The following is a 13,663-nucleotide window of genomic DNA, read 5'->3' as shown; positions in this document are numbered from 1 at the left end:
CAGCCAACACCAGCTGGGTGTTATATGATTTAACTCCAACCTGGCATGATCTACCTGGAGTTACAGACCCCACAGGGCAAGGCCCTTCACTCGAAAGCACTCCCAACACCTGAGATGAACATCAAAGCCACAGCTTGTCACCTATGCTTTTGACTTACCGCCTGTGAATCGTGGTCCCCATGGCCCCTTTGGGTCCATTTGTCTGCCAGAGCAGCTCACAGGACTTAAGGCCACCGACCTATTTATTACTAAAGAAATCATAAAGGCATCAGACAAGGAGATGCATGGAACAAGGTATGCTAGAGGAAGTGGAGGCCTTTGGGTTCTAATGCCACTTGCTCAGGAAGGAGCAGTTACGGAAGCCTGCCCTTTGGGGCTTTACAGAAGTTCCCTTACATAGGCACACTGATAAAATCACCAGCCAGTGGTGACTAACCCTCAGTGCCCCTGCCCCCGGTGGAGACCAGGCAGCTATGCTGAAAGTTTATCCTCTGATCAATTGGTCTCCCTGGCAACCGTCTCCCACCTACCTGTATACTCTGCAGGAGCCCCCTGAATATAAGAACAAAAGGTATTTCCATCACTTAGCAAACTGGGGAGGCCTTAGGTACCCTGTGTCAGGAACTAGGGCCAAAGACCAAATATCAGAAGCCACGATTCTCCTTGTGCCCTCCCTGCCTCCATCTACAATGGTCTCAGGGGCACTGCCAGGAATGGAGGGACCCAGAGACCAAGGTCTCAGTTTCTCATTCATCACAAGATCATAATCATCCAGTGTCCATAACGGACTGTAAGACAGGAATAGTATGGAAAAGGACAGTCAGGAAAGCAGCAGCTCAGAGGTGGAGGTCATTTGCTCAAGGTCACAGGTGCACCCACTTTCAGCTTCCTAGACTTGCAACCCTGATGGCATGGAGATGACTCCAGGATCCCAAGGTCTAAGACAGGGACTCACCTGCCTCCCAGAGACCCCCACTGCCTGACTCCTGTTCTCTCAGCCCCTGCTTGGCTTCCACACACTTACATTCAGGTTTCTGAGGATGTCTGGTCTGCCTGAGAGGCCCAGAGCAGCAGGGAGCCCACCCACGGCTGGCTGAAAACCCTGTTTACCTCTCCAGCCTGCAGGAGCTTTGTAAATCTGAAGATTTCTGTTCAAAGAAAAACTGCCTGGCTTGTGAGGAACAGCCTCAGGCAACAGCTCTCCTTGGCTTGCCTCCGCTGGCTCAGGGGACAGCGAACATGGCCATCCCAGCTCCACAAGCTGCACTGGACACTCTTCCTTGAGCCTCAGAGACAACTGGTATCTTAGGGCTCCCCTGCCAGAAGACAATGACAAGCCAACAGACTATCACAGGGGATATACAGATTTCCCGGACGCCCTCCCCCAACTTTCCGTGGCTTCTCCTGCTCTGCAAACTTTCTGTACAGTCTGATTTGGCCTTGCCTTGGCTGTGCAGACTGATGAGCAGGTTTCCTCCTATTTGGCTGCTAGAAAACTAAAGCATGCAAGTTTAAAGGGCCTGGGAGAAGCCACGCCCCCACCGCGGGACAAGCAAAGCCAGGTTCCACTGCTAAGTGCAAGGTTTGGGGCAGCTCAGCTGGGTTGGGCAGCATCCTCATGGAAGCAGCAGGCGTCATTTAGTTCCATCATTATTTACGCAGAACACGTTGGAACAGGGCCCTTGGTGAATAAAGCGCCTCGGGACAGAAAAGCCTGCTGAAACATTAGTGACAATACAAAACAACAGCATCAAGGGGGACAGCTCAGGACCAAAGCTGAGGAGTACAGCTAAGGACATGACCTCATCACTTTGCCCTTGGGAGATGACCCTTCACCAGGGGCTCTGTCATCTTCTAGACCAGGCTGATCATCATTATCATTATCGACTATCATCATTAGCATTATTGACTATCATCATTAGCATCATTATCATTATCGACTATCATCATTAGCATCATTATCACTATCCAGCATCAATCCTGACTCACATCTCAGTTCTGACAGCTCTGGCTACGTGACCACAGTGTAGTGGACCGTTTACTTGGGGAATAACACACATGAGACTGTGAGCTGAAAACCTGGCATATTACAGACTTTTATTCCTTACATGTTAAAAAGTCTTTCACATACATGTGTGGGTGGGGGCTCAAGCAGAAACAGGCTTCTGGAAAAGTATGGTTGGCAGTGCAGCCTGGCTTCAGCTGTGACTCTGCTTGGAGAGAAATGTCTGTGACTCTTAAAACCTTGTCCTGCACACTTCTTGATGAGTCAACAATAACCCCACTCTGCTGTGTCCTCATTCTGTCCTGGAGGGAAGCTCTTTAAGACTCGGAAAATTCCACAGGAAGGCTTCTAAAGACTCACTCCAGAAGCAAACAACTCGCAAGTCTCAGAAATCCCTGAAACCAACCAGATTTGCATGGTCCCTCCTTCCTCGGGGTTACTAAGCAGTGATGGCTGCTGAGGGAACTCAGCCCAGCCAACCTGCATAGAGACTCTAACCTGTTGAGCTGCCCGAAAGTCATGCAGAGAGCTCCAGGGCTTCAGCTTTTGAGAGCCCTCACCCACCACCCATTCACACTCCTGAAAGTAACTACAATCAACTCATGGGTCAACAGAGTTCAACTTAAATTTATGATTATTTTGGACTGTGGTCAGTAGATGTACATGTGTCATATATCCCCAGAGAAAGTGTCATATGGTACCCCTGCTTCCTACAGTTGGGTGGGGCTTACATGGAATAATACAAATGGGGTTCCTTCACCCACCAGGGAGGGTGCTGCTTTCAAGCTTGCTCAGCTTGATTATTTTTTTATTCAATTCAGGATTACCTGCCCAAGTGTGACACCATCCACAATGGGCTGGGCCCTCCCACATCAACCATTCATCAAGAAAATGTTCATAGATGTGCCCATAGGACGATCTGATACTCCTTCCATTAACATTCTGTCTTCACAGATGACTCTACTTTATGTCACGCTGACAAAGTAACTACCCAGCACAAAGACCCACCAATAGATTAGGCCTGAGAAATGGGGGGGGGGAGGCCTCGACTAATGGCCACACTTCTGTATTGTTCAATGGGCCACACCCAGTGAGTTGGAGAAGAAAGTAGGAACTTTGGGATGAGGAGATGAAGGCTTCTGTACTGGGCATATGCCTCTGAAGCACCCAGCAGGGACATTCCATGGACACAAATATGCTCATAGCTCGTGCCTACAGGGGAGGTGCTGTCTCAGTAATGAAACTGTTGCAGCTCCTTTAATTGAGTAAGAACTCTTTCCCTGAGATTCCTGATTACTCATCTTCAATAATGAACATCAGAACAAGTAGAGTGGAGAAGCCATAGCCTTGAGGCCATCGGATCTGGCTGGAAATGCCTGGCTATGTTGGCATGCATTCTGCGCGGCTTTGGCCATATGAGTTAACTGATTCTCCTGTACTTTTGCTCCTTCATCTACAAGGTAGAAATGGGTAGTAACACATTCTTCATGGACCAAATGAGCATCCATAAACTCACAGATAGAAAGCACCAAGCTTCTGACTGCCACATAGTAGGTATTCCATACATGGTGCTGATAAAATCTATAAAAGCCATCTATTGTTTTATTAATGCAACATCAAAGTTATAAATATTGAAATTCTTGACTTGAAGAGATTTGAGAAACAGATGTTTGTTCGTCCCAATTTAACAAGTTTTTATTCTGATCCCCTGAATGCTAAGTTCTGGGAATGGAGGAAATGCCTCCATGTTTACCCATGGTCCTCCATCCCCCTGCAACACACACATCCAAGCAACAATCATGATCACTAAAGAGGAATAGGGGTTCCCTCAGCTGTGTACAAACTCTCAAGAGCTCCTTGCTGGACACCAGAGCATAAAGAGAAGTCGCACCAGACCTGGACTCCAGGGGCTCAGAGCCCAGCGCCCTAGGGAATCAGCAAGTCCTGAATGAGTCTTTTCACAGGAACCAGTGCCCACCCCCGCCTCAGGCTCCCTGCCCATGCCCAAGGCTGCCAACCCATCTGTGTCCTTGAGAGCATGCTGGGCTCCTGACCCAGCAGCAGCTGATCCACTACCTGCTGCCCCCAGTCTGGCGCTTGTCCAATGCTGAGACAGCGAGAGAGGATCTGAGAGCTGGGGAAGGATGGGAAGGCATCCAGAATGCAGGGTGTACAGTGCCTTGATCTCGGAGTGAAAAGGGGCTTGATGTTAAACAGGCTTGGCCCTATGCCAGTTGAGGCAGCCATCTTTTAATCTGTGCCTCAATTTCCTTATCTGTGAGACAGGAATAGTAAGTGTCTACAGTAGAAATCTTCTGTGGATTGATAAGCTACCAGGACTCCTGGTTGAGATGAGAGGCACCAACGAATAACAACAAGGAAGGTGATTAATGTTTCAAAGCATTACTAAAAAGTTAAACAGAAGGTCTAGCTTTAGACACAGCTGAAAGTAGGTACCTGATTATCACCAAAAATCCCCTCTCTCCCTTCTGTTCTCATGTCCTCCACACGGCGATGTTTTCAAACACAGCTCCGTTCTCCACAACAAGCTGGCCACCAGTGACTCTAGGTTCACTTTCCCCAGCCGAGAGAGTGCTTCTTTCCCAGCGGTCTTCAGCCTGGCCCTCGTCGCCTCTGATTAGACCACTTCAGGTTCCTTGTTCACTCCCACAATCAGCCTCGGCACCTAGGGAGATGCTGCCTCTCCTTAGGGCCAGCACTGGGTCATGTGTCTTTGCCTGGAGCCCTGCAGTCCAGACTGGCTCAGCCCCAATCAGACTACAGTGAGGAAGGAAGTGTGACAAGGAATAGCAGGATGCTAAGCAAATGAAGGGAGAATGGACCCTGGAAGGTGAAAGTAAGAGATGCTAATGAACATGTGTAGGAGTCATTTCAGAAAACGCTGTCATCTTCTCCATCCGCATCAGTGGCATCAGCATCCACACACATTACCTAGTGTGTTCCTGTGACCTAGGGCTCCTACATACCTCTATCCTGTTCATGGAAGTCTTTTGACGCTCAGGTAGAGGTTTCTAACCACCTAGGCTCCCCTGCTTGTCCACCCCCTAAAATTGACCAGCCTTCAAGTCATTGTTTTTGTGTTACAAGGTGTCTTATTGGAGCTTGGTCTCTCTCCAACACGGTCTTTCTCCAGCATGCTCTCCCCAGCATGGTCTCTCCCCCAGAATGGTCTCTCCTCTCTCCAGTTGGTCTCTGCTCTCTCCAGCATGGTCTCTCCATCATCAGGCCTGTATTAGTTACTTTTCTATTGCTCTTATAAAACATCGTGACCAAAGGTAACTTAAGAAAGAGAGGGTTTATTTTAGCTTATGGTTTCGGAGACATGAGTCATCATGTTTGGACATGGATGGCAGCCGATCAAGAAGCCGAGAGTTCACATCCTCAACCATGAGCCCAAAGGGAGAACGAACTAGAAGTGACTTGCCAGGCTTTTAATCTCAGAGCCCACCCCCAGTGAAGTACTTCCTCCATTAAGGCTGTGCCCTAGAGCTCTCCAAACAGCACCTCGAAGTGAGAACCAAGTATTCAGATGCTGGAGCCTCTAGGGGACATGCTCAGAGTTTACTCTGCTCCTCTCACAGTTGGGGCCTCCTGACCACTGCTCTTTAAAGACTGGGCTATGTGCCTGTTTTGGACAGAACCAAGAAGCTTCCAGGAATACAAGTTATGTTCTCTAAGTCTCACGGCACATGGTTACCACAGTTCCAGCCTCAGCTCTGGGATGAGAACTTTTTCTTCAGTGGACTTTTATCCTTGACCCCAAACAACTACCATTATGGAGGAAGTAAATTAGCAAACTTGTGCTTGCTCAAATTGACTTCCGATAAACAAAAGGAATTTATGGTTGATGACATAAAAAGTCCAGAAGTGGCCTAGGCCTCACTGGCGGGACCAGAAACTCTCACACAGAACCCTATCTTCTTCCACATCCACTTGACTTCAAGGGGTGTCCCTAAGATTTCTAAAATAATTTCAAGTAGATCCAAGAAGTGCATGCCTCGATTTGTCCATCAGAAAAGGACAAATCGTGTCACCAGAATTCCTAGGATAATTCTGACAAAATTCATGCTGTTTAAACCCATGTAGGTCCCATCTTGATGGGTTTAAGAGAACCAAGGTATGGTCAGACCCAAGCAACTCACCTGTCAAGTGAAAGAGATGATTTCCTGAGGGAAATGTGGGCCCCTGTTACCATTAAGGGAGAAATCCCTGACATGCAGGCAAAAGATATCCATTATCAGTAATTTTTAAATGTGCCTGGAGGCAAGCCTGAGGTCGGTCTATTTCCTCTGCGGTTCTCTGCCACCCCCCTTTTTTTCCACTTAAGCTCCTATTTTGGAAATAGGAGGCAATTTATCAAGACTCTACTGCTTGGATGAGGAATACATTAGAGTTTTTTGCACTGGTCTTGTCTTTTTTTTTTTCTGTGAGCCTGAAATTATTTCCAAACAAGAATTTTAAAGTAACCATAGCAAGTGATGCCCATCCTTTGGTCCCATTAGCAAGATTCCTGTATCCTGATACTTTTCTTATTCTTGCACAGAGATAGTGGAAAGGATAAAAAAAAAAAAAAAAAAAAAAAAAAAAAAAACACTTGGCCTGGAAAACTTTTTTTGAGGTTTGAATGGTTAGATGTACCTAAAGAAACACATCTATCAACTCTTCCAAATACGTGAAACAGATGGAGCCTCTATGATTAATGCCCAGACTGGGGACCCGTCACATCAGGATCCTGACTCCTATCTCAATGGCTGCTGCTCAGTACGGGGTGTGAGCTTTCAAGGGCTTGTAGCAGTTACCCTGAGAGACAGAAGTATTTAGGACATGGGTCTTCAGAGCCAAAGGAATAGCGCTAAGAACTGTATCCACCTCAGTGCACCCCAAGGATTCCTGTTGTTAGAGAGCCTGGGTTAGGAGCCAAGATCCTAGATCATGAGCCTTCTACGCAAGAAGCAGGGAAATGAGATCTGGGGAAGTAGTACAGTTGTTTTGCACACGAGATAAACGCACATGACTCCATGGGCTCCTCAGCCCGGAGGTTAGACTGTAGTGGTGTTAGAAGATGCCCCTAAAACTCAGACATCCCTTCCATGTCATGGGAACTGTAACTGTCTTCTATGCTGCTCAGTTTTTGACAACTTGACCCAAACTAGAGTCATCTGGCAAGAGGGAGCCTCGATTGAAGAATTACCTCCATCAGATTGTCCTATAAGCAAGTCTATGGACTTTTTCTTGATTAGTGATTGATCTGTTATAGATATTCCACAGTGGCCTGGCCTATCCTGGGCAGGTGGTCCTGGGTTATCTAAAAAGGTAGTTGACAAAGTGAGCCAGTAAGCAGCCCTCCTCCATGGCCCCTTGACTTCCCTTCATGATAGACTCTGCTGTGAACTGAGAGAAACCTCCCCGGTGGCTTTTGCTCCTGATGTTGATCACAGCAATAGAAGGCAAACTGGAACATCTCTCTTCCAGGGCAAACGTCGTGATTTGTCAGCCCACATGACAAGAGTTAGTTTGGACTCTTAAGGCTAAACCATAAAAGGTCTACAGTGTCAGTCTCTGAAGAGTGAGCTCTCAGGATGTAGGCAAGAGAAGGAAGCAGTGGAAAGCTTTAGAAGGAGAAGCTCAGGTGGACCGGACAGAGGCACCCTCAGTTCTCAGCCACAAATGAACTCCCGAACCAGTCAGTAGCAGCATGTGGCCATGAGTGAGCATCTTTGCTGTGGGCCTTTCGGTCCACCATGCACGCAGCAGACCGGTTTTCCTACCAGCCACACCCAGACCACAGGTTTGTGAGCTAAGGGGTGATTTTCTCAAGGCACAGGCTTTTTGGAGAGGCTTGTACGGCAACTGACTGACGCACATGCTCTTGGGTTGAAAAGCACCACAGTGAGGATCTCTCCAATCTCACAATACTAAGGAGATTGATTGATTTCCATCAGGAAAAATGATCGAGTCCAGGAACATTTTGTGGGAAAAAAAAAGTGGTCTTCTGGCCAAACATACTATAAAAGTCCAATGAAAATTAATGGAGGCAATAATGAGTCATCCAGAAATTTTATTCAGAAAAATTACATCTTCCAAAGAATTCCCTTTTAAAAAGATTTCTGTTTTATGTATATGAAAATTTTCTCTGCATGTATATAAGTGTACCATATGTGTGTGTGTGGCATCCATGAAGACAAGAAGAGGGAACTGGAATTACAGACAGTTCTGAGCTACCTAATGTGGGGGCTGGGAATCAAACCCAAGTCCTCTGCAAGAGCAGCAAGTGCGCTTAACCACTGAGCCATCTCCCCGGCACCCCCACCAATAATTCTTATTTATCCTTAAAATCAAACTTTATTTCACTTTTTACCTGTGTCCTGTTTTTGCTAAATGTAGGACACTTAATTCTATCTCATTTTAGACTCCTGACAGTCCAAATCAAATCTTCTAACTTGCCTGTGTGTCAAAATTTTAATCCCTGTTTGAAGTAATTCACATGGAATGGAGTGGTATTTTTGCCTAGTCCCAAGTTATTTATAGAAAATTCTATTAAGCTTCTGCTGAAAAACTCTGTCTGTGTATGTGTTTATGTATATGTAAGTGTGTATATTTACATATGTATGTGTATATGTGTTTACATATATGTGCGTGTTTGTGTATGTATGTATGTATGTGTGTGCATGTACATATAAAAGTGTGTATACAAATATAGGTTCTGTTTCTCAGGAATGCATATATATATCCATCTATGTATGAAAAGATTTATTATAAGGAATTGGCTCACACCATTCCGGAGGCTGAGAAACCCCACAGTCTGCTGCTGTCTGCAAGCTGGAAACCTCGGAAAACCAATGGTGTAGTTTGAAGGCCTGAGAGCTTGAGAGGCTGAGAGAGCTGATAATAAACATCCAATCTGCCTCTAAAAGACTGAGAATCAAAAGGCTGGTAAAAGATGCCAGGCCTTGGCCAGGCATAGTGAACGTGCCCTTCTCACACCTCCTGCTCTGTTCAGGCCCTCGATGAACAGTGTGATGCCCCCCCACACACACACTGGGAGGACCTTGTACAATGTGGGCTCCAGAATCCAAAGGCTAAGCTTTTACAGGGACTCCTTCACAGACACACTCAAACGTGCAAACACCTGCCTGGGCATCTCAAGGCCTCATATAATGGGCATAAACTAAGAAACTAGCTACTTCTGCTGCTAGCCTGGACCATATTGCTGCATCCTTTCTCCAGAGCTCTGTCTGTCATTTCTCTTTTTCCTTAGCATCAGGAGAAGAGGACTACCCATGTCCCATCCTCTCAGGGGCATCTTCACCCCCAGCTTCCCTACACATCATAAATGCACATCCCTTCTTTGTACCCACTTAGGAAGATCCTCAAAGATTCCCAAGTCTCATCATGTCCTGCCCCACCACACTTCCCTGCCTGTCTGATCTCCCTGACATGGCATCATTGTACACCCTGGCTCCCTGTGCTGCCTTTGGCAGGCCTCTGCACTCCTTGCATATGCATCTCTGAATGCATCCAAGTACGAATGGATTCTTGGTTATGCATGAGCATTCCAGACAGACAGATGCTTGGGTGTGAACCTTCGTTGCATATGCATGCTTCCCTCCATATGCACCAGCCTCCTTCTTAGAGGAGCCCAAACCCAGTCCCAAATACCAGAGAAGGGTGGAGCTATTTATGTATATTGCTCTCCAGCAAGTATTTCTTAAAACCTTTGGAAGGGGTCTTGGGGCAGGAAGACTATAGATAATGTTTCACACAGGGAACTCAAAATCTAACTTTTTTTCTCCTACCAAGCTTTGGAAGCTTGTAATCCACAACATATCAGTTATGACTCTTAGTGTTGAAAATATTAGGAAACTCAATTTAAATTGGTTTGAACAAATAAGAGGAGTGTGTCGCCTGATAGGACAGGAAAGGACGGTGGGAGGCTAGCTTCCAGTCAGGCTTGATCCAGATACTTAGGTGATGAATGGGAGAATTCAGCTTCCTTCTTTGTTAGTGTTCTTCCTTCTGTAAAAGCATACTCGTCTCCAGGCCTTGTCCCAGATCTGGCCCTTTTCTTGATCCTTTTCAGGGTCTCCAGAGATTACACATCCACGCCTCATCCACCCAAGGTGAGATCCAGCACTGACGCTGTTTAGCTCCAGTTGGGTAACTTGGCGTCTGTGCCACTAATTGATCATTGTGTAACCTTTGTGGTCCAGAGGATGCGGCATCTCGGTTAGTCTAAACCAATCAAGTCCACCCTCTGGAGATTCAAAACTCATATGGATGAGAAATGCAAGATACACTTAGGAAAAGGGGAATGGTCTTTAAGAGTTAAAGATCCACTCTAGCCCACAAGTTCCCCTTACTTCCTGGATGGAGGACATGTTAGATGCATGTTAGATGCATAACTAGTAGAGTGGAGTGTCACCTGTAGACAAACTCCTCTTTTCTCTCTCCCTTTAACATCAAGCTTTTATCCCTCCCGCCTGGGCACGCTTGTCTCAAAACCCACTCATGTGCCTTTCGTGAGTGGGCTGACTCCCCATTTCATCTAAGAGTGCTCAGAGTCCACACTCCATACTGGCCGATGTGAATTTGGCTGGCACTGGGATAGAAACAGCCCACTAGCCCAGCTCCGCACACAGCATCTCACTCGGTGTTGCAAAGGACCTGCAGCACCCAGGCCCTTATCTCTATCTTACAGATAGAGAAACTGAGGCACAGGCGGCTCTTCTTCTCAGGAAAATGCTTCATGGATCTCCCCAGAGGGCAATGAGAAACACTATTTCCAGTTCTGCAGATGCCATCCTGGACAATGGGTCAGGGTGACTGGGTTACTGATTTCACTGCGGCATCTGCCTCCCAACAGTCGTGAAAAATACCCTGTTTGCAGGCAGTCAGACCCGGGAGAAGCTGCAGGCCCTGCTGCCGGGCCTCCTGTCCACCTTACACTAAGCAGCTTTAAGGGGAGATAAATGGGGATGATGATTGGCTCAAGTGAGGGTTAGAGATTATCTGTGGATTTTTCTCTCCCCTTGTGGCAGTCACAATGGAGAGGGGATTAGCTGTAATTTCAGAGCCCAAGGGAGGGGCCCAAGCACCTTGGCAACTCACATTCTTCTAAAGCTTGAGAGTTAGTCGAGTTGAGGCTTTAAGTCAGCTCTTTGTCCTTGACCAAGTCCCTTCCTCTTGGGCCCATTATTTTCCTCTACTCAGGGAAATAGAGACCTACTGTACCAATCAGGGTCTCTCTTAAAGGAGCAGAACTGAGGGACTGAATATATAGATGAATATATATTAAGGGATTATTTCCTATACTGGCTTACGGATGTGGTCCATGTAGTCCAGCGATGGCTGTCTCACGAAGGAAAGGCTAAGGATCTGGATGGAGATTGCTCAGTCCTTGAAACTGGATGTTTTCAGCAGTACCAGTCTAGTGCTGGAGTCCCAGAGAAGTCCTAGAGAGCCGCTGGTCTCCATATTCTGGGAATCCTGAAGGGGCTGGAGTTAATGCCGGCTGCCGCAACATGATAGCAACAAGATGGGTGAACTTCCAGTTGGAGTGAGGGCAAGCAGGCGAAAAGCACAGCTTCTGTTTCCCATGCCCTTTTACGTGGGCTGCCATCAGAAGGTGTGGCCCAGATTTAGGGTGGATCTTCCTGCTTCTGATACTCTCATTAAGAAAACCCCTCACAAGTGTGCCCAGTTGCTTGGGTTTTAGTTGATTACAGATGTAGTCAAGTTGACAACCAAGATTAGCCATCATTCATGCGTGGGTTTGTTCATTCTTTCCCATCAGAAGAGAATCATTGTCCCAAGTCCTGCTCCGAAGAATTTTCCATACAACCATAAAGTGCTGTGCCAACCCTGAGCAGGAACTTACCCCTCCGCAGCTCTGTGGCATCATCTTGAAACAGCAAGTAGATTGCCATAAGTACCAGCACCAGCAGCGACGTTAGCAATCTCTTTTCATGTGTGAGCACTTCACAGGCGTATTATCCTTCTCGATAAACAACTCTAAGAAATGCATTCTATTTTAGTCTCGTCATCCATATGAGAAAGCTTAGCTTCACACAGCTTACCTAACATCAGAAGTCAGCAAGAGGTAAAACTAGCCTAGAACACCAGTCATGGTTCCCCAGAGGCAAGCCTTTATCTTTCCCTAAATGTCAGAATGGCATGCGGCATGGTCTCTGAAGGGTATGCTAATGTGGATTTGAACTGGTATCATGAGACTATCTTTATGCAATCCGAATAAGCAGTCACTATATTGGTTCTTGAGCCCATTTCTTCGTCTGTGAACTAAGGATGAGAGTTTTACCGTCAAATGCCCATTTTAATATTTGAATGAAATATAATATACATGTTAAAGAATTGCATTTCCTTTTTTTCCCCCCTCTCAAAAATGAATATAAGTTGACTTGCTAAAAGAGTGACGCCCAGGACTTAAGAACATCTATACAGGCCTGGAGAGGTGGCTCAGTGGTTAAAAGCACTTGTTGCTCTTCCAAAGGAACTGAGTTCCGTTCCCGGGACCCACATGGGACAGCTCACGACTGAATTTAACTCCAGCTCCAGGAGATCTGACAGCCACTGGGCACCCACCTCATGTGGCACACACCTAAGCACAAATACATGAACAAAACATGAAATACTTTTTATAAAAACTTGTCAGATGTGAAAGGGGTAACAGTGAAATCCCTGAGGTGTGGTACATTACTCTGGCAGCGAGTGCCTAAAGGGAAGGTGCAGAGGGCACATCCTGCCTGACCCAGGACTCTAGCAGTTGTTACCGACGGTAACCCTAAAACTCCAGGTAGCACTGTGGAAGGTGGCACCTTGAGGGCAGTGTCCCAGGCGAATCTGTGCTGGGGAGGAAAGGCTGGCAGGATATCTTTCTTCCTCCTGTGGGAACCCAGTGTTTGCCCCCTCCAGGTCCCAGCTCACTGATCTTGGTTCCCAGCCTCCAGAATTCAGAAAATCAATTTCTACACCTTTGTGAAATTCCCCAGTCTCAGATACCATAGCAACATAAAGCAGACTGAAAGAGCAGGTTCAGGGGTAACACAACAGGCTCGGTTCTCATGGAGCTGGGATTCGGTGAAAGGACGAGAAATAAAGAATAAGGGAGCCAGCGTTTCAAAGAGCGGAAACTATCATCAGAACTAAAATGAGAGGTAATCGCACTGTGGACCGGGTGAGAGAAGGCGCATTAGAGAATGTATGCAGGTCTGCCTTCTCCTGGGAGACACCTATTCCAGTCTGAATGCTGAGGGGTAATCTTCCTCTATGACTCCACACTGACAAGGAGAGATGCCCAAGGACTTTCAAGACACTGAATGGCAGGTGTGCTGCGAAGTGAGCAGTGCTGACCCCAGCCGGCCCTGCAAGCCAGCCAATCCCAGAGCACACAGCACTTCCAGGAGGGGTGGAGCCAAGAGTGCCATCAGCACAGCAACCTCCCTTTTTAAACCATAAACTCAAACGATGCCATAGGATGTGATTGTCACATAACAGAGAACACCAGGACTAAAATCCAGGAGCCAAAAGATATAACACAGCAGAGAAGCCCAGGCCTGGCTGGGTACTGGGAGCCTGGTGCCAACATGCCTTTCTGTATATGGCAGGGGAGAGGAGCTGTGA

Source organism: Microtus oregoni, unplaced genomic scaffold (assembly GCF_018167655.1).
Source record: "Microtus oregoni isolate MIOR12 unplaced genomic scaffold, Mior012 000011F_ref0000422, whole genome shotgun sequence".
Classification (NCBI taxonomy): domain Eukaryota; kingdom Metazoa; phylum Chordata; class Mammalia; order Rodentia; family Cricetidae; genus Microtus; species Microtus oregoni.
The sequence above is the reverse complement of the archived record's forward strand: the minus strand, read 5'-3'. Positions refer to the sequence as shown.